The sequence below is a fragment of the Phaethon lepturus genome, unplaced genomic scaffold (assembly GCF_000687285.1).
Source record: "Phaethon lepturus isolate BGI_N335 unplaced genomic scaffold, ASM68728v1 scaffold15679, whole genome shotgun sequence".
Classification (NCBI taxonomy): Eukaryota; Metazoa; Chordata; class Aves; order Phaethontiformes; family Phaethontidae; genus Phaethon; species Phaethon lepturus.
Window position 1 is genome coordinate 69,180 of NW_010566689.1, and position 20,955 is coordinate 90,134.

The 20,955-nt window shown below is 36.8% G+C and overlaps 1 protein-coding gene across 1 annotated transcript in view; it reads left to right on the top strand.

Annotated features, from left to right (window-relative positions):
* CRIM1 (cysteine rich transmembrane BMP regulator 1 (chordin-like)) overlaps positions 1-20,955 on the top strand; it is a 177,076-nt gene that overhangs the window by 56,438 nt on the left and 99,683 nt on the right. The window lies entirely within an intron of this gene.

Sequence of the window (20,955 nt, forward strand, 5' to 3'; positions counted from 1 at the left end):
TATGTTAAATACTTTAAGAATATATATATGAAGAAAAACAATACTTGAAATCTGTAAAAGAAACTTCTTTCATATATTACAAATTTACCAAAATAATTTTTGTTTTGCAACACGTGTAAAATAGATCATTGTTTTTATTTAACTGTAACATTACAGTATTCTTGAAGTACTGAAGTGATGTAACTATAGCATCTGAGACATGCTAGCATCAAAATGTTGCCTACTTACCATTGGCTACCATGCAACTTTATTGTCTATTTTCAGTTCATTACTATACTGCTATGTTTTGTAATAAACTGCACCCACTGTTGGAGAATCAGTATGCCTGGTATTACAGGGCAAACACAGAGCTGTGACCATGGGCATGAACGCAAGTGTATTTGTTGTACTTCAGTGTTCATCACAGCCAAGTCGTCTTTTTGAAGCCAGGTGCTTTGTAGTATAAGTGAAAATGATTTCTTATTGGAAGTCTTGCTCACTTACATTGAGCTCTTATAGGAAAAAACAAGTGACTGTAGGCCAGTCATGTATGTAGTCATATATATGTATATAGGTATAAATACATATCTGTTTACTTATTCTGGGTCGTCATTTTGATTTGTTATGTGTCCACACAATATGTGTGGTAAACCTGTCACTCAATGTAACAGAAAGTTTCTGATAGCTGAACTGTAATTGTTAGTATAGGTGGGTGTGTTTAGACGGAAGAATGTAACCTGTTGCATCGAAGTTTGGTATGTTGGGACATGCCTTCTGCTTGACCTGTATGAACAAGGCTGTAGTCTTTTCAGACTTGTCTGGACAAGAACGTGCATCTGAATAGGCGCTGCGCTGACGGGGTGAAGATGGAGGAGATAACCCCTAGACTATGCCAGCCTCTTAGGTCTTGGGATTTTTGCTTAGAAGCAGATGAGCTTCAGGATAACTTAAGGCTATATTAAATATTTTGGGACAAATTTGTCTTGGAGTTGGGGGGGAAGAGCACTGTTGTTTCTCCGCAGTTGTTATTCAATACAGATACTCCCCCAGCACACTCCCCTCCACCCCATGCCCAAGTACTAGAAATAGAAACGTTGAGATGAGAGGGAAAGTTGTCTTAATTCATCCTAATGCTTCTGGCACTATCCCCTTAGATCAAATCAAGTCAGTAAATTATTGAAGAATGCATGTTAACTCTAGAAGGAAGCTTATTTGCTCGTTAGTGTCCATATGGCGCTCTCTTCTCTAACAAATTAAACTAAGTTCAGAGTTAATATTTAGATCAACAGCAGAACGGGGCTTCTAGTCTGACTGTGTGTAGATTATATTGCGTACCGAAACTGCAAAGGCTGGATGACAAAATGTTAGGCTGAATTGTTTTCTTCCATAGCCCCAACAGGCTGAAGTTCTTAACGAAAGTAGTAAATATTTCTCGATGAATACAGCAGTGAACAAAGTCTAGTACTCTGCCAATTTGCTTTTTTTATTCAGAACTTGATTACTACAGGTAAGTTGAATTCAGGCCATGAATTAAGAGATGAGGAATACATAAATTTCCCACTGCAGTAGTAATTTGTGGACAAAATTAATTTATTTTTTTGCAGTGCAGAAGCCTGTGCTATCGTTGAATGTTTGAACAGCTTCAGGAGACATAACCGAGATGAAGGGAGGAAAAAACCTGAATCTGAGATTTAAAAAAAAAAAAAAAAAAAAAAAAAAAAATCTTTGAACTTCCCTTATCATATTTGTTGGTCATAAACATCTAGCTCCAAAAGAAAATAATTAAAGTTTTGAGAGTTTCTATTTGGCTTGCTGGACCGTGGAAGACAATGTTGTGATGGAAAACGTACCTTAAATTGTTTTACTAATAAAGAAAAGGTCACACTGGGGGCAGTATGTTACTAATTGTAGAAATTTCTGTCCTCCTGAAAACTTCAGCAGGGAAAAAAGCTTACCTGTCGCAGGCAGGAATAATGACTTATCCTGACCAAGACTGACAGTGCAGCGAGTTGAACATGAGTCAGCAGTGTGCCCTTGCGGTGAAGGCGGCCAACTGCATGCCAGGTTGTATTAGCAGGAGCGCAGCCAGCAAAGCCAGCGTGGGAGACGTTCGTACCTTCTCCAGCACTCGTGAAACCTCGTGCGGAGCTGTGTGCCTATTTTGGGATCCCTAATGCAAGAAGGATGCTTGAGTAGGAGCCTAGGGAACACGATCTACAGGGAGAAGAGGTTTTGTTTCAGTGTAAAGAAAAGGAAGTGGCAGAAGGGACTTGATTGCTGTCTTCAGCTGCCTCATACTTGATTACAGACAAGATGGATCTAGGTGCTACTCCACAGTACACTGGAAGGATGAGAAGCATCAGACATCAGCTGCAACAAGGAGCGTTCCAGTTAGATGCTGGGAGGTGCTTTGTGAGGGTGGTCAAATGGAGGGACAGGCTTCCCAGAAAGGGGGTGCAATTGCTGTCCTCAGGGTTGTCCAAGCTCACCTGGACCTGAGCAGCTGCCCTAGTATCAGCCCTGGTCTGAGTAAGGGATGGAACCAGGTGACCTCAGGATGTCCCTTTGGACTGGAATTACTCTGCAGCTGGCAGACTCGGAAAGGACAGATCTTTACCAAAAGTGATGGAGGGACTCATACTTCCCTTGAGAGTGCTGAAATGGCTTGTGTTAGGGAAGATGCCTGAAAATATTACTTAGCAACACTTCTCATTCTTGAGAGCAGTTGTGAACTGCTTATTACCTGCTAGGGTTTGTTCTACAGGACCTGTTCTAAACATTGTTTGCTTCTCCCTGCCCCCAAACAGTTGGACAGTCACTGCAAAGGGCAAGAATTCCTGTTTTGAAGGGGAGAAGCATTTCGGTGCTGTATTTACAAAGCAGCATCTGTAAGACTTGCTGTTGTGGCCTTGAACACTTTATCATTATGATACACATTCCCATGTATCTGTTTCAAGAGAAGTCTGACATTCTCTCAATGTCAGGTACAGAAACGTTTGGAAAGAAAGCCCTTGATATTTGCCTCGGCTCTCCAACTACTTTATGGTACATATCTTATTTATAGATTAGGAAGCTCATAATGGAAATCTAAAGAGCTCAGAGTATACACAGAGGATCACAGGCTTCACATCAGTGTACTGGAGCCCAAGTATGTGGTTTGCTTGTTACGTATTCCCACGTCTCATTGTGGGTCAACATAGACAAGTAAAGGTTGCTAATATTATTACTGTGGTTAATGATTAGAAATAAAGCAGTCTATTATCAAAGAGATTTGGTGTTCCAGTCATACTGTTGTGTTGAACATCAAGTTGTCCAGTCAGCAAACTTGCCTTTTAGAATTACTGATCCCCTTGGTGAATGACTAAGGTTATTTCTGATGATGGAAAATATAGTCCAATAATAAATATAATGAGAGAGACTAGGGGCCACCCTGAGTTGTTTTTCACTCCCTCTCACAAAAGTCTCGTGAGACCTTTGCAGAAGTCTCACAAGGATCTCATGCTCTGTGTTTTTTTCCTATATTTTCTCTGTCTCTATATGATGTCAATTGGGACAGGTAGTTTCTATGAGACACTCATACTTTACCCACTACTTACTCTGTGGTTGGTTTAGCTGCTGCCCGTATCTCCTATATATCTCTCTTCTTTCTTCTAATGCATTTCAGACACCTTGAAAATTTACTCCATAGAGCTCACTCTGTGGTGACAATGGTTGGCTCTTTTATCTGGCCTTTGAAACAGCTGCCTTCTGAAAAAATTGTTTGTGAAAGATTAACTAAAATGTGTTTTTTTCCATTCTTGCTTTATTCCAATCGGTGTAATATGCTTCTAGCAAACTATCTAACTGCATCATGGGTATATAGAGTAGGGTTTAAGGGTTAATTAAAAGAAGAAAAATGAATACATCATACTTTGGTTTAATCTGAATTTTGATTACCTAAAACTTGGTAAATTGAAGTTTCTTTGCAAAACATCGATTTGCAACTACTTGCCAGTCACTGATTAGTGAATATTCATTTGATGGTACTTTGTGTTATCCTCTTTTCAGCTGGTTCTAGTCAAGGAGGTATACTCAGATGCAATTTTTCCATTGAAGGAAAACTTGTGCTTTTTTTTTCCCTGACTATTCAGATTTTCTAGCAGCTGTATAGTGTTTTCAGATAAATACTATTGGGCATTTTTTTGGTTGGGGTGCTGGTGTGTTTTGTGGGTTTTTTTGTGGGATTTTTTTTTGTTGGGCTTTTTTGTAGCACTTGAGTATCTTGACTGAAAAAAGGTTTGTGTGTTGTACAAAACATGGTACCACATGCAGAATAAGTTCCCCTGCCCTTGTGAAGCAATTTCGCTTATAGAATGAGCGGTAGATTGGGAAGTGAAATAAGCGCAAAATAGCTTTTCTGAATTACTGAAACTACGAGCAGAAACTCAGTCCAGCTGAACTTGATGCTAAAGTTTTGTCTTAGGTGTTCTGAATTTTCTGTCTGTTTGAAGTATCCTTTCTATCCATTGGGTGTCTCTAGGTTTGGCTGCTTAGTTATATAAGCCTCTCTGTTCTTTTGATACGTTTTTGTTTGGTTTGTTTTGTTTCCTTCTCTTCTTGTGATTTTTTTTTTTTCTTTTATTTGTTGTTTGGGTGGGTTGGGGGGAGTTTTGCTATTTTTTGGTCAGTCAGCTCTTGATTACCACATTGTAATGACAAGACATGAGACAGTATAAATTCACACAAGTACTCTGAAGTCCTTGATTACAAAGTCAAGCATCTAATGTTATTTATGCTAACTGAAGATTTGTTCTTAAATCTTGCTAGATGATTAATTTATTTCTAAACAGAATGTTTCCATATTTTTTAAAGTGTGCATTTACAGGTTATTTAAGCTTGTCCTACTGTATATTTTTGTGTGATCTAAGTTTTGCTTGTTTTGCAGCATAACAGGAATTGAGGCTAGAATGTGACATTGATTCAGTTTAACTTTTTTTTTTACTTTTTTTTTCTGAAATAGTTGGTGCTTAAATGCTATTTTAAAATATCTTGACATCTATAACATGATGCAAGAAAATCAAGTGAAATGGGAGAAGGTCAGCATATTAAAGGTGATATTTAAAACCCTGCTTCGCAGAACATTAGGTGGGTTAAGCATAAGGTTAGGATCAGTACTGCAAGTTAAGTATGTGAAAGATTTATTAAACTTACTAGCTTTGCTTCCTTTTAAGCATTCACCTAAGTCATTAATGGACACAGTGCAGGGGAACGTGTTGTGGTTTAACCCCAGCTGGCGACTAAGCCTCACGCAGCCGCTTGCGCTCTCCACCCTGGTGGGTGGGACGGGGGAGAGAATCGGAAGGGTAAAAGTGAGGAAACTCGTGGGTTGAGATAAAGACAATTTAACAGGGAAAGCAAAAGCCGCGCGCACAAGCAAAGCAACACAAGGAATCCATTCACCACTCCCCATGGGCAGGCAGGTGCTCAGCCATCTCCAGGGAAGCCGGGCTCCATCATGAGTAACGGTTACTTGGGAAGACAGACGCCATCACACCGAAAGCCCTCTGCTTCCTCCTTCTTCCCCCAGCTTTATATACTGAGCATGATGCCATATGGTAGGGAATATCCCTTTGGTGCAGTTGGAGTCAGCCGTCCCAGCTGTGTCCCCTCCCAGCTCCCCGGGCACCCCCAGCCGGCTCGCTGGCGGGGTGGGGTGAGAAGCAGAAAAGGCCTTGACTGTGTGTGAGCGCTGCTCAGCAGTAACTAAAACATCCCTGTGCTACCAACACTGTTTCCAGCACAGATCCAAAACACAGCCCCATGCTAGCTACTGTGAAGAAAATTAACTCTACCCCAGCGAAAACCAGCACAGGAAGGTATACATGTGGTAAGAAACGTACAGTAATTTTTCTAACATTTTCTGTTATGTTTCAATTATCCTATCTTTTTGTGTAGATGAGTTTCTTCAAAGGCGACAGACCTGACATATTTGCGTCCTATTTTACCATTATTGACATATCGGTGTTACTTAATTTTGTCTTTCCTGCATGCTTATATGAGTCAGTTCATGCTTATATGGCAGAGATTTCTGATAAATCTTTGTAAGTCCTGATCCAGATTTCCATGGAAGCAAGTATTTATTCTGTGTTGAGAAAATGCATTCATTGCATAGATTGGAAGAAAGATTAGAGGAAAATAGTTTCATTGTCAGCAGTAATACTAGGTAGTATGTTATGCAACTCAGTCTTTTTGTTGAAAAAAAAGTCTGCATTTTGAGTCATGCTAAGGAAAAGTGTCCTTTAAAACTCACCTCATTAATACAGCCTTCATTAACAATTAACACCTACAACTGCTCTGACTAAAGATCTGGTTTTGAGTGTAGAGAAACATTTTTCGTTCTCTCTCATTTACTTATGTTGCTGCTGCTTAATAGAAAGTCTATGAAGAGTGCTGTTTCCTCAGGTGTACCGTGGAGGAGGTATCTTCGGTGACATGTGAGATACCTCATCATACAGCAGTACTAGATTTTATTCTCTCTGGTGTCTCTTTACAGCCAAATGGGGAAAAACAATGAAAACACAGTGTTGTTTAAAGTAGCATCCCTCTAGGATGCGTAAGTGTTATTGTCTATGGCAAAGCTGTTTGGTAGCTTTTGCTCTCTTTTATTACCTTGTTGGATGCCAGAAGGCTTTCCTGGTTAGCACGGCTCAGGCTTTGCTGACTTCTGCAATACCAGCGCTCAGCTTGGCCTGTATGAGGGAAAATATTCTCAACCTTTGCATTTCTTAACATGTACTGTGTGAGTTTATATGATCAGTGCAGTGTCTTGGTTGTAAGCATCATTGCGTCTTTTGAGATGTAATTTCCTAGTATTCGCTAATAACCTCAAGTTGTTTGGTTTTTTTCTTCCCATTTTTCATTAGTCTGGTTCAAGTGGGAGAATAATATTGTTCACAACAGAAATCAATTAAAATTCTGGTTGTCCTGCTTGTGTTGCTTCCCAGAGTGTGTTTATCAAGCGGGATCGCTATCGTTGTAACATGAGCGTACAGAACCAGCCCCTTCCTTGGGGTGCTGGGTGGTTATCGTTCACAACTCTGCCTGTCGTCTGCCCACTTTTAGAGTTTGCGTGCTGGTTCCGTGAGGAATCTGTCAGCTCTTCAAGTACATCATTGGTGGCTCTCTCTTGTTTTGGAGGTGCTAACCTTAATTTTGTGGATTAGGTGCTGTCTCACATAGTTGACTGGTTTACTAATAAACTCTTATGCCTTGTTGCTGCACCTTATACTCTGTAAAATAACTATTGCTGCAAACTTATATGTAGGATTAATGTACGTTGTGTCAGATTCCTAAGCCATGCCCCGTACAGAGTTTGATCTAAAAATGGCTTTGGGTCTGACTGAAGCCCAAACTTATGCAAGGACTGCCATCCCTAGAAATAATACTAATTTTCTTCACTTTGCTTACAACGTGCAACAAACTACTTGCAGTTTCCTGGCAGGAACTTCTGTCAGTGTGCATAATGTTCCTCAAAGGTATGTAACCTGCATTTTAGTTCTCATAAATGGATGAGCAAGGCTTAGTCAAACTGCCCTAAGAAATGATGCTAATTAAATTCTTCAGCAGATTAATTTCTTAAGTTTTTTCTCTTCCTAGTTGCATCACACAAGTTCGTATGCAAAAAGCCACAATATACTTTTCTTTGGTGTTCAAGAGAAAATAGTATTTTGTATTAAGGCAGATTGTTACACAAACCACGTATATTGCTGTATATTGTTCTAATGGAGATGTATAGTAAGAAAGACAAAAGGTTAGAAAAGATGTGAAGTAGGTAGTTTTCAGGTTTGCTTTAAAGAAGGCATAAACAGTAAGTGGATAACTTAAGAGGAAAGGACAATGAAGAAGAAAATAAAAAACCACAGGGTAAAGTATCAAAATAAATCTTTGAGCCAGGGTAATTTGCAATACTCTTCTAGTTTAATAGTTATGCTAAAAATATATATATATATATATATACACACACACACATATATATACACACACACACTTGGGAAAAACTGATTACCATACTTGGAGTCATCTAGATCATTCCTCTTTAAGCTGCTTTTGGAAACGAGCTTTCTGTGTAGTTAATACTCAACTGTATGCTTCAAATGAGATCAGAAACTGAATCTAATTAAAGAATGTTGCAGCCAACAGTATTCTGAAATTGAGAGATTATTTTTATATATTTGGCATAGGATTGGTCTTTTTTCCAGACTTGCCGTCTTTTGTTCGTAATAAAAGGTGTTGACATTCATCCAGCTTCAAATAGAGGGGTCCAAGTGTAATGAGTACTGCAGTCAGCAAAATCCTTGTACTAGTGTTAACAGAAGCTCAGTGCTGTGTAAGCTCTGACTTTCTGCTTTTTTGTAGTTTTGACTTTTAATTCCCTCTGTGGGATGTTGCTGCTTTTGAGGCTTTGAGAATAAGGGATGCTGCAACAGGGTCGGGATATCTAGTAGCATTTAATGTATGATGGACATGAAGCTGTGTTTACTTCCTATTGTCTACTTTGACTATTTATGTACCTGAACAGCCCTGAGCAGGCACCTGTTTAGTGACTATGTGAAGAATAAAGAGTGTGGATATTGCGTGTTTCTCAGTCTGTGTGAAAAGCAATCTGGCTTCTTACGTTGGGTGTTGTATGGCAGTAATGCAGAACGGAGCAACTTGTTTGCCCTTCCCATACTGTGGTTCCTTGTGGTCTTTAGTCTGAGGGCTGGTTATAAATACCTGTGTGCATGTGACTTCTGTTGCTGTTTTTATTTTTCCATAAATGTGTGGATATTTCTGGTTTGGATACTACTGTAGTTGCAGGAAGAGAAAGATGACTCTCAAATTTCCAGTTGTCTGTTTATTTTTCCAATCAGTTCTCAAAAACTTTTGTGCAGACAGTTGGACAGCTATCTTCTTGCACTTAAACTGCTTAGATCTAAGACTGAAATTAAAATTTCATGTGCTTCTTTTTGTCTTTTGATGATGTTTTCCCCAATAAATAATTCTTTTCTTTTTGTATTTGTGTGTTCTATAGTTATGAAAACACAGAAACCCATCCAAGCTAGCACTTAAAACAGGTACTTAAAACATTTCCAAGCAGGAACTTGGAATTAAACACTACACAATGAATCTTGCTAAAGTGCTTTATTTAAGTTTATTTTTCCTAGTGCACATGTCCTTTGAATTCAAGACAGCCTATAGCCAGAGAATATTATCTTTTAAATAGTCCATATTTTTACATGGAATATAAGAAACCGCTTCCAGTATACGAACCAAAGAATGGAGTGCTCTAACTTCTTTTACAACTGAGCCTTTTGATACACTGCTTATTTGTGCTTCTTGCATCTGTGTCAGATGTGGCAGTTTATTCGAACATTCTGTCTTGGTGAAAAGATCATGTTTTATGTGGAATATCCATCTCTGTATTCAGTGAAATGCTCTTAACTAGAGTTTTGTTAACTGTCATTTTTCTGCAAAAATAAATCTTGTAAAAACCCAGATCTACTTTTTCTGGAGGACTGAACTGTTTAGTGAAGTCTTTCATGTTGACAGTTTTTCTTGTAATTGGAAATGTAATAAAAATATTGTAGAATCTCTGCACTGCAAGGCACCAAGAATTTTTACATAAGAATTCACTATTGTCAGTATTGATTTCACCCAAAATTATAATGGTCTGTCTTGCTTTGCTGTCGTATTTCTTATTACAGCTAGAGCTCTTTCTGGTGTCCAAAGTAATGCATATAAATTTTCTTTAGTAAGTCGATGCAGGTTTGGTAATTGATGAATAGCAAAGTAATAGTTACAGTAGTTGGTATTAAAATCCATTCTAGGGAGGCAAATTTAACAGAAATATTCATGTTAAAAAAAAAAAAAAAAGAAAAAAGGAAAGAAGTAAGAATTCAGGAAGCTCTCTGGTGATATGGAAAATCATGTATAATAGAAATGCATTTAAATTCTAAATTTAGAGGGGCCATTTGGAAGAAATTAGGAAGAAGATAACCCAGAGGAGTCAAGAGAGATAAACCACAGTAGTTGGAGAATGAAAATGTCTCAAAACACTGCGGCATTGGCTTTCACCATTGGAAGCAGTCAGCTTCTGATTGCCTAAAAGAAGGAAAATATGCCTCTCTCCATTTTTGGATAACTGATGCATCTTAGGCTGAGAGAGAGAAGAATGAAATGTTGAACAGGGTTGATTTTTTCAGATGTTATGCGTCTTGAGTGTTTTTGTGAAAGAATTTAAGAAATATGTGGTTAAGCTGCTAACAAAGATATAGAGGTTCTTTGAACATAATAGCTAGAAAAACTAGTTTGCATAATGGAGTTTTCTTGCCAGAAGTATCTTAAGGCATTTAAGTAATTTTATTGTGTGTGGGGTTGGCTTTTTGGGTTTGGGTGTTGGATTTTTTTTAACATTAACAGAGATCAGAGAACTTGAAGAAAGCATGTATCTTAAATTCATTTTTATTAACTTAACAAAACAAGATGCTGAAGGGCAGACAGAAGGTGATTCAATTTCACTAATAACAAAAGGTTGCGTTCCTTTGAATATCAAACCTCTCACTTCTAAGTTAATTTTTACACCTCAATTGCTTTTTTTAAATCTAGCTCTAGAAAACTAATTGCTCTTCTTGAGGTTCTGAGTTTTATCTCTATTGCTAACTTCTTACATATGAGGATTCCCACTTTTTTGTAAAACCATGTATTTTGATTGTAGGTTGCATTTTTGCAAATGCAAGTGTTTTCTGGGTCCTTGTTATGCTTAGGTTTTCAGACATTGATTAGGAAGCAGCGATTTGCGACTGCTACTTCGGGTGTGATTGTGTTGTGTAGCAGGTTGTTCAGTACTCCTTGTGTCCAGAGCTGCCTCCAGAGGCGTTTGTCCTTTGTGGGGTGTAAGTTATGTGCTCAAATTCAAATCCCTTTCTCCCTGTCACATCAAGGTGTGTGTTGCAGTACTTCTCCTTCAGTGAATATTTGTGATTATTTTTCCAGATGTCGGCTAGCTTATATTTTTCTTAAGCTATATTAAGCAAAATTGTTCCAAATATTTGTGCTTTATCATCATTTTGGTACACATTCAGCATTACCTTTGGTTTGCAGCTGCTTACATCATTGCAATAAAGAATACTTCCTGCTTTAGGTAAATTTACTACTGGTGTACATTTTTGTAAGTTCTTGAAGTCTATTCAGTTTGTGCTGCTCGCAAATTTAGTGTCTTCTTTTTTGGTTTACTTCCAAAATGTTTTGGCATTCTTTAAAGTCTTGGCTCTGGAGTTAGGACCACCTCGTTGCTGGTTACATACTCTTTTTTTTCTTTGGAGTTTTCAATTGAGTTGCCAGTATAAAGATTTACCAATAGTAGGAGTAGTATTATTCATCCGGAATAATAGGCTCTCTTACGTAAATCACAATGTATGGTGTTGTTCCAGTGATGAAAACACTTTTTTTTTTTTTTTTTTTTTTTTTTTTCAATTTTTTTTTTTTTTTTTTTTTTTTTTTTTTTTTTTTTTTTTTTTTTTTTTTTTTTTTTTTTTTTTTTTTTTTTTTTTTTTTTTTTTTTTTTTTTTTTTTTTTTTTTTTTTTTTTTTTTTTTTTTTTTTTTTTTTTTTTTTTTTTTTTTTTTTTTTTTTTTTTTTTTTTTTTTTTTTTTTTTTTTTTTTTTTTTTTTTTTTTTTTTTTTTTTTTTTTTTTTTTTTTTTTTTTTTTTTTTTTTTTTTTTTTTTTTTTTTTTTTTTTTTTTTTTTTTTTTTTTTTTTTTTTTTTTTTTTTTTTTTTTTTTTTTTTTTTTTTTTTTTTTTTTTTTTTTTTTTTTTTTTTTTTTTTTTTTTTTTTTTTTTTTTTTTTTTTTTTTTTTTTTTTTTTTTTTTTTTTTTTTTTTTTTTTTTTTTTTTTTTTTTTTTTTTTTTTTTTTTTTTTTTTTTTTTTTTTTTTTTTTTTTTTTTTTTTTTTTTTTTTTTTTTTTTTTTTTTTTTTTTTTTTTTTTTTTTTTTTTTTTTTTTTTTTTTTTTTTTTTTTTTTTTTTTTTTTTTTTTTTTTTTTTTTTTTTTTTTTTTTTTTTTTTTTTTTTTTTTTTTTTTTTTTTTTTTTTTTTTTTTTTTTTTTTTTTTTTTTTTTTTTTTTTTTTTTTTTTTTTTTTTTTTTTTTTTTTTTTTTTTTTTTTTTTTTTTTTTTTTTTTTTTTTTTTTTTTTTTTTTTTTTTTTTTTTTTTTTTTTTTTTTTACAATGGGGGCAACAGAGCTGTAAACCTGACTACAGGTAGCTGTCTGCTCATCTCTCAGTCTAACTTCTGAAGGATTTTCAATACTGAAGTGTAAAAGTGCTTCATCGCTACTGAAAGCAGCGCAGTTACCGGTGGAAGCGGATCCTCTCCCCGGGATGGCACACCTCCGGCTGTCCGCTGTGCAGCGGCCGCGGGCTGGGCTCGTGTCCTCCTCCGCATGTATAGACCTGTCAGAAAGCTAATGCCATCCGTCGCGGATTTGGATTAACTTGTTGGTATTAAGCTGTTAATTTATATTAGAAAAAATGTTAACATGTGCCCATTGAAAGGAGGTTTTAAATGAAACCGAGGAAAACTCAGAAAGGAAACCTTCTGAGTTTTCCAGGCAGGACCGTTTCTAAGCCTAATGGAGAAATGCTTTTTTGCTGGGAGGTCTGAACCCAAACGCAGCTGCTGCCACAAACAACATTGGTTTCATAGAGCCTGCATTTGCATTTAGTGCCGGGTGTCCGACGTCTGATAAATCCTCGCTGATTCTGTTAAAATCCTTTCTTTGGTAGACAACAGCTTTGGTTAAGGCTTGGTTGTGATTTTGGTGTGTGTTTGGTTTTGAATTACCACCTTTCTTTTTAATATTGTCAGTACAGGGAAAGAAGAAAGTTCAGGAAGTGGAATTGTAACGTCCTCATAGCTTCGCTACCCAAACGGGGTGGTTCTCTTCCTCGGCTTTAGCGGTCTTCGGTGGCATAACCCTTGTTCCTGGTTATCTGGTCCTTGAAATGAAAAATCTTTGGCAAATCCATAGTGGATACCATGTTGCAAAAATGTATATTGACAAGTGCATATTCAGTAAAACGTCTGTCTAGGACTATCTTTTTGTGACTCTCTTAACCCAGGTGAGTTGAAGGCTGTGGCTGTTATATTACCAGGTACGGCTGTAATACGGGTGAGACAGGTTGCTCCACTGTGTGGTACGTAAAATCCAGAGTGTCAGAATGCTGGAAAGCAAAGCAAAAGTGACTTAAAAAACAGGGTGGATTTTAAATAAAGTTCAGTTTTAGGTAAAAGGTCAGGCTCTAGTTACTTTTTTATTTGTAGCAGTTCATCCGTATACAGTACTGTGCATATTGTATGTGTAAGGTAATCTCATTTTTTATCTGCTATAACTTTCCTTTTGATTCTTGAAAATCCTTTCGGGTATTTTGCATTCCGATATCGATCCCTGTCTGTCTGACTGCTTCAGCTAGGTAATCATTTTTCTTGTTTATCTCTAATCCTTTTACTGTTTCCTTCCTGCCGCTGTATAACAGTACAGTATGTGTATTGTTTGGAATGTGTTTCAATGATGGCTGTAAGACTGTACAGTAAAAGTGGCTGTATTTTCGCCTAGATTTCACAAAATCTGTTTACAATGAAAGAAAAATGCAAAGCTGAAGAACACGTGTCCTCAAAGCATGTATGCTGACCTTAGTGCATCACTTCGCTTAGTCATGCAAAATGTTCATCTTTATGAGCCTAACAACAAAAACAAATTTTATTCTCTGTCTGTGTATATACATATTTATATGTATATCCATACATGTAGGTATTAGAAACTTGTTTTTAAAGGAGCAGCTGTGGAACAGTTTAAGTATCTCAGCGGAAGCGATCGGACCAGAGTCTCCGGTAGTTCTCTTCAGCCTTCTCCTTGGATGAAAACGTTCTGTCCTCAATTCTGTGGTGACTGAGTGAAGGCATCTCTAGTCACACGAAGTTTTGACAAAATGATAAAAACCCTCCCTGAAAAGGTTTCCAGAAAAGCACGGATCCGTTTTGTTTCACCTGAAGAATGAGGAGAAAGACCCTCCCACACCCATCAGGGCTTTTCTTGCCCATTTCTCCCACGCTAGGTTATACCTTAAGATCCTTTCACTGCACTAACCAGTGCTTTAACTGTTCTGCTTTTCTCATTAACTAAACTTGGCATATACTTTCTCTGCGTGTCAAAGCAGAGCATGCAAACATAATGAAGGAAGAGAATTTGATACAGAGGAGAAAGCAAAGTGTTTAATTCTTCTTCAGGAACCATTTTTATTTCCATATTACTTTGGTACTAGATGAGATGGAGCGGGGGGGTATGTTTGGCTGGGTTTTGTTACAACTGCTTTAACAAAACAAATACCACCCCCACCCCCCGAGACCTAGATTTCCTATATTCAGCGACCATCTTAACAAAAACACCTCTAACTGGTGGCCAATTTGAGCGGGTATTACGTAAACCTTTCAGGAAGGTAAAGAAGTTACCTTCTCTCAGAGAAAGCATTGGTTGTAACATAAAGGCTTCAGGACCTTGCCATTATACCTCCACTTCCCCATAATAACTCTGTAAGGTCACAGGAAACATAATTTTAAAAACACGTAGTAGCTTTTGATCTGGAGAAACTTAGTGAAAGTTCTAGCTTTATGACTGTTGCTTTATGACAGTCTTTCTAATGTTAATGGCAAAGAAAAAGAAAACAAGTCCACATCTTGATTTCGTCTTTTATTCTATTGTTTGAGGCTTGCTCTCCTCCCCCTCACGCGCTTTACAACAAATATACTGTGGGTGCAGTGAAAGGTCCGTTTAAAAGTTATTATGCCTTGGCTTCTCAGATGCTACAACTTTCCTGTGTGCTTCCGACGTGAAAATCAGATGAAAAAAATCAGGTGAAAATGAGAAATGTTTTTGAGACATCCTGACTTGTTAAATGAATGTTCCCTGTTTTAATATTGAAGCATACAGCACATTGTGACTTACTCAGTTATTATTGTTCAGTTACACATTGTAACTTAAGGTGGTTCAGTTATTCTTGGTAATTATAGTGTGTCCTCTGTCATGCGCTTAGTAACAGCGGGTTCTTTTTGCGGGCTAATTGCAAAGTAACAGCAAGTAAGCCTGAACCTTCAGACCCGCAGAAAGTAAAGTTTGTCTTGAAATGCAAATCTGTGCAAATCTGGTACCTGTAGAAATTTATACCTAGAGATGGCATTGTCACTGGTAAACTGAATAGTTTTCTATTAAATGGTCTGTAAGGCTGCCTTTTAGAGTAGATAAGAAGTTTGTTTCCAAGGATAGGAGTCTTATTTTGAATCCATCAAAAAGTCAGTTTTCCTGTTTGAACTGTGTTCAATTCATTAAAACCGTTATCTTTCCAGATTTTCTTAATTTCTTGAGAAGGTTGACGGGCTCAGAAATACATAGTTTGTAAAAGCTTGATTGATCCAGGCTCTTCCTTTATCTCCATAGAGATTCTTTGTTGGCTCAGGCTGGTGAGATGTCAGAGAGAGCAGAATGCTTCCAGTTTCAGTGGTGTTTGATGAAAGATGATAAAGAGAATATGTCCCACAGAGAAATGTCATCAGCGAGCCAACTGATAGTTTCTGTTCTTTGTGTAGTCATTTGAAATGCTGCTTTTTTGAACATAAATACAATGTTTGCAGCCAATGGTTTCTTTTTTTTTTTTAAAGGAGAGACTGAAATGTGATTAAGTTGTATATGCTTTTTCCATTAACTGTCTGATTCTGTGAAAATCAAACAGCAAAAGTGTATGCAACTCCTCACTTCATTAAATTAATTGGTGAGTTGTATAAGCGATTTCTTGCCTTGCTAAAACGATCAATTTATTTAATGAGACTTATCAACTGCTTCAAGGGTAGAGGTAGAACAATGTTTTATAAAAAAAATACTTTAATTAGTGTGATAAGTGTCCTGAGTACAAACTCTTAATTACACAACCAGACATCTGCTTTAACAAATAGTTTTACTGTCTTTCAATATATAGAATTTGTATGAAAAGTATGAATTTGTTCTTGTAAGGGAGTCTACATTATGGATTAGGAGAGTGTGACATATACATACCTTCTTGCCATGTAATCTCTGTCTTAAGATGCTTCTTATTCAGGAATAAGTGTCTAGTATATTTGCTGTGCTCACTTATTGCCTAGTAAGTCACACATATAGTTCTCCCTTTCCTTGAAAATCTAATATTTTATGTTCAATAAATGGCTTTGAAAGATGAAGTTCTCCTGTTTCTGGGCACACATAGTAATTTTTTATATTCTAATTATTATCATAATTGAGATAATAAAATGGAGTTTAAGTCCTGATACCTTGTTTGACTTTGAAAATGTTGCTTAGGAAGATTCTGATTGTGTAATAGACAGTAGCTTAAAACAACATCTGGGAGACAGGTCAGTGCTTCATAGTGTATGTGTGTATTTCACAGAGAAGCAGTAGGTTATTGTTGTGAATCTACCTTGGTCTGTTGAGAAGCTGCTTTGAAATAGTCCCCATTTGGTCTATAAAAGGGGGTAAAGTAGCAAAAATATCACCAGTGAAGGATTTCACAGTTGTTTTCTGTGGAATGCAGCTTGCCATTGCCCTACCTTTCTGTCTCTTGAGATAGTCTGTTGCTGTATTTTTAATTATTCTGCTCTGACATGTTTTCTTGTGTTCCTTTTGAAAGGGTTGGAAGTATTTGTTAATAAAGGAAGAAAGAGCTATTAAACTATTCCTCTTGTTTGATGAAATCTTAAATAGCTATATGCAATGGAATTAAATCAGGAATCCTGCTAAAGCGGTGACATTTATGGCTGTATTAATGTCTGTAATTTATTTTGAGAACCAATTCAATTTTGATGCCGCCTTTGATCAAGTAATGAAAAGGTAAACAAGTTTAGTACAATGAATTGTAGAAATATCTCACATACAAACCTTCATCCCTGTAAATAGAGAAGATGGGTATGCTTGCCATTTGCTGAGATAACAACGAAGAACCTTGAAACTTTCTTAATGGCTGTTTAAAACTAATGTCTTTTATTAGACTTGGTATCAAAAAGAGGAGCCCTCGTCAGCTTTTACTGAACCGCAGTAAAACAGAACTGCCACCTTCTTATACTGCAGTGAGTGCTGGGCTCAGGACTCAGTTACGCTAGTGTGGCGCTAGCTTATTGAATTTTTAACTAAAATATAGTAATGCTGCACTGGGAGCTGCTGGATTTTCATGTTTTAGATAAAGATTATTTTCAGAAGAAGGAAATAGGAACTCTACAAGAAAACACTTTTAAATACTGTCAATCACATATCATTTCAGCTGCTTGCTCCTTTCCACAAAAGGAAAACAACTTTTAAATCAAGAACCAAATCATGACATAGTCTGCAGAAAGGTTCTTTACTTGCCCTTGACTGCTGTGGGCTGGAGTTAGGGAAGCTGAAGGACAATAGGCTGTTGGCTGATCCAGCTTGGGTTTATATATTTGACTTTCCTGTTACTCATTTGCATTTGTGTACTGGGAAGGGAATGTTTTACCATGTACATAGTTTAAGATTATGATTTGGAAGCACAATATTTACACAAGTAATAGTAGGGAGTGGGGTTTTGTTTGTTTGTTTTTCAGGACTATGAAGTACAAAAGTAGTAGTGACACTGGGTTAAAAAAAACAAACAAGCTAGATTTCTAAATATCTGCTGGTGTTATGTAATCTGGTATTAAAGCACAAACATGTCTCTCTGAGGTGGTGGTTGTTTGCGTGTAAACCATTTCTTCTGAAAACGATGCTGGTTTTATTTAATAGTAGAGTCCTATTGTGTTCTGTTACAGTTAACTACTTTGAGCACAATACTCTAATGTGATAAAGACTATCAAAGATAGTAACTATAAAACACTGAGTGAACATTTCATACAAAAATACCTGTCACGGTTCTCTATTTAAATTTCTCTTTACTGCTTGTGGTGCTTCTTACATGCTGATAGTGACATATCATTGTTCCCTTCATATTTTTACTAGGTGGTCTTAACTCCAACAATAGGCTTTGCATTGGTCTTCACAATAAATCTATCTTGAGTCCTGAATAGTCTGAATCCCAACAGTTTGACATGCATTTCTGACAAACCTTGCATTTCTGAAAGTTGGCTTAAATTGGTCAAATATAAACAGTCCTTAAGGAAACGCTAATCTTGATATCGATACATGTATGTAAATGCAGTCAAAAATAGTAGGTAAACTTTTTAAAATACGTATAATAGGAAGTCTTTTCACAAGAGGGACTGCATGAGGATAGGATTATCTCATAGTCATGGAAATTGGAAAATCGCTGGATGCATAATGCTAGGGCAGATCAAGTAGTGAAAAGTATGAATTTAAGGATCTATCATGAGCATGAACTTCAAGGGCTGATACTGTACTACTGTTCTGTCACTTCTATGTGCATGATGGAGCAACATGGAATGGAAAATTAAAAGATTTTTAAAAGATAAAATGTCAAGCCTTTTATTGTAGCCATAAACTAAAGAATATCAATAAAATAGTGAAGCTAGTATGTTATCTATTATTTATACAAATTTCTGCAGTGAACCTCTGTAAGGAGTAATGTTCAGTCTGAACAATTGTCATGGTTTAACCCCAGCTGGCAACTAAGCCTCACGCAGCCGCTCGCGCTCTCCACTCTGGTGGGTGGGACGGGGAAGAGAATCGGAAGGGTAAAAGTGAGGAAACTCGTGGGTTGAGATAAAGACAATTTAACAAGGAAAGCAAAAGCCGCGCGCACAAGCAAAGCAACACAAGGAATCCATTCACCACTCCCCATGGGCAGGCAGGTGCTCAGCCATCTCCAGGGAAGCAGGGCTCCATCACGCGTAACGGTTACTTGGGAAGACAGACGCCATCACACCGAATGCCCCTCACTTCCTCCTTCTCCTCTTCATCATCATCATCAACTTAATCATCATCTTTGTCATGCTGAGCATGACGCCATATGGTAGGGAATATCCCTTTGGTGCAGTTGGAGTCAGCCGTCCCAGCTGTGTCCCCTCCCAGCTCCCCGGGCACCCCCAGCCGGCTCGCAGGCGGGGGGGCGTGAGAAGCAGAAAAGGCCTTGACTGTGTGTGAGCGCTGCTCAGCAGTAACTAAAACATCCCTGTGCTACCAACACTGTTTCCAGCACAGATCCAAAACACAGCCCCATGCTAGCTACTGTGAAGAAAATTAACTCTACCCCAGTAAAAGCAGATAAATCCTAAACAAGAGAGTAGATTTAAAAAAAATTATCTTACAAAATGTTGTTTAAAATTCGAGGCAAAGTACATCTCACATAGGCTATTTTAAAGATATATGGAAATAATAGGGGTTTTACCTGTAAGAAAAGCGTTACAATGCTATCTAGTATCACATTTCAGTTAGCAATCTGTGTTGCTCCTAAGAAAAAATATGAAGCACTTGTACACGAAGGAAATGTGTGATTATTTTTTCATTCTGTTTTGCTATATTTGCCAGCTAAAATTGAGGCAAATGTTTATATTCATGATTTCCTTTTGTATTTACTAATGCTAAGACCTAGATTGATACTATTCTAAGCACTTATATATCTAGGCATTATATCCCTCTAAGCTTAAATGAAACTAAAGCACAGTTAGCAAATCAACCATGTAGACAAGCCATACTGCTTTCATTCTTCATATGACCTAAAATTCCATAGAATATTGCTTATTGACATTCAGGTATGTTTGGAAGCAGAATTACACATTTGCTGTGTTGCTTTTAGTTAAAGAAAAACAACAAACACACACAATATCCAGTAACTTTTTAGTAATTCCAAAAACAGTGAGTTACTAAAATCTTGGAGAAGATATTCTTGATTTTTTATCAGAGGTGCTCATATTTCATATGTCTTAATCATTGAAATTATTACTAGAGGTTAATTTTTTAAATGGCAGTAGCTTAAACATCGGATTAATAAAATTAGGATTGTTTCTGTATCTTAACGTCAATGACAAGCAAAATAATTGATTTTATAGGGGTAATAGAAACATTCGTAGTAGAACCATCTAGTTTACAGATTTGTAAATAACGAGTATGACAGCCAGTTTATAAATTCAGGTCTTTATTTTTCTATTGTTGTGGGTTTCTTTCCGGTCAGGCCTGGGAATGCTCCAAACACTTAAGTCACCAGGTCCTATTGAGATACAGCTCTTCTGAGTGTCGTTAATCCACTTGGTTTTTAACAGCGCTCAGGTATATTGAGCAAAGAAAGACCTTCTTGGATATGAGCAAGTTTGTCACTGTTTGCATTACACAGTGAACAGGTCACAAGAGTAGTCTGACTTTTCCGACTGTGGCTTTGTCATTGGAGGGCATGAGACAACATTTTTGCCAGAATTAAGATTATTTTTTTTTTTAGAATGGGGAATCTTGACTTCTTTTTCAAGTTTTGGAAGAGTGTTACCTTGTCCAAGAACCTTCTTCTGTATCTTCATTTGCCCTTTGTCTTATTTCTGTGTTTATCCAGTTTGTCACCGTTCCCACCAACTTGTTGACATCAATATTCCTTTTCTTATTGTGATGTGCCTGCAGCCAGTGCCTGGAACCCCTAGTACCTGTAGCCAGTGCTAGTCAAACCTCTTCTCTTTTGCTATTCAAGCCACTGAAGTACATAAGAACAACACTTTTAATGTGAGCATCGGGAGTGCGTACACGAAAAAGCCTCTTCTGCTAATGTATGGACTTTCCAAATATGTTAGCTGTTGAACTTTTACCCAGCTTTTTTCAGGCCATTCAAGTTGAATAAATCAATCAATTAAAATCAGTTGCTCATAATGGAAAGTCTTGGGAAACTGAAGGTGTGGGTGTGAACATCAGGGCTGTGCATGATATGACAAGTTGTTTCTTAATGTCATGACCAAATGTGTAGCTTCACAGCTGTTTTTTGAGGCTGTGTGGG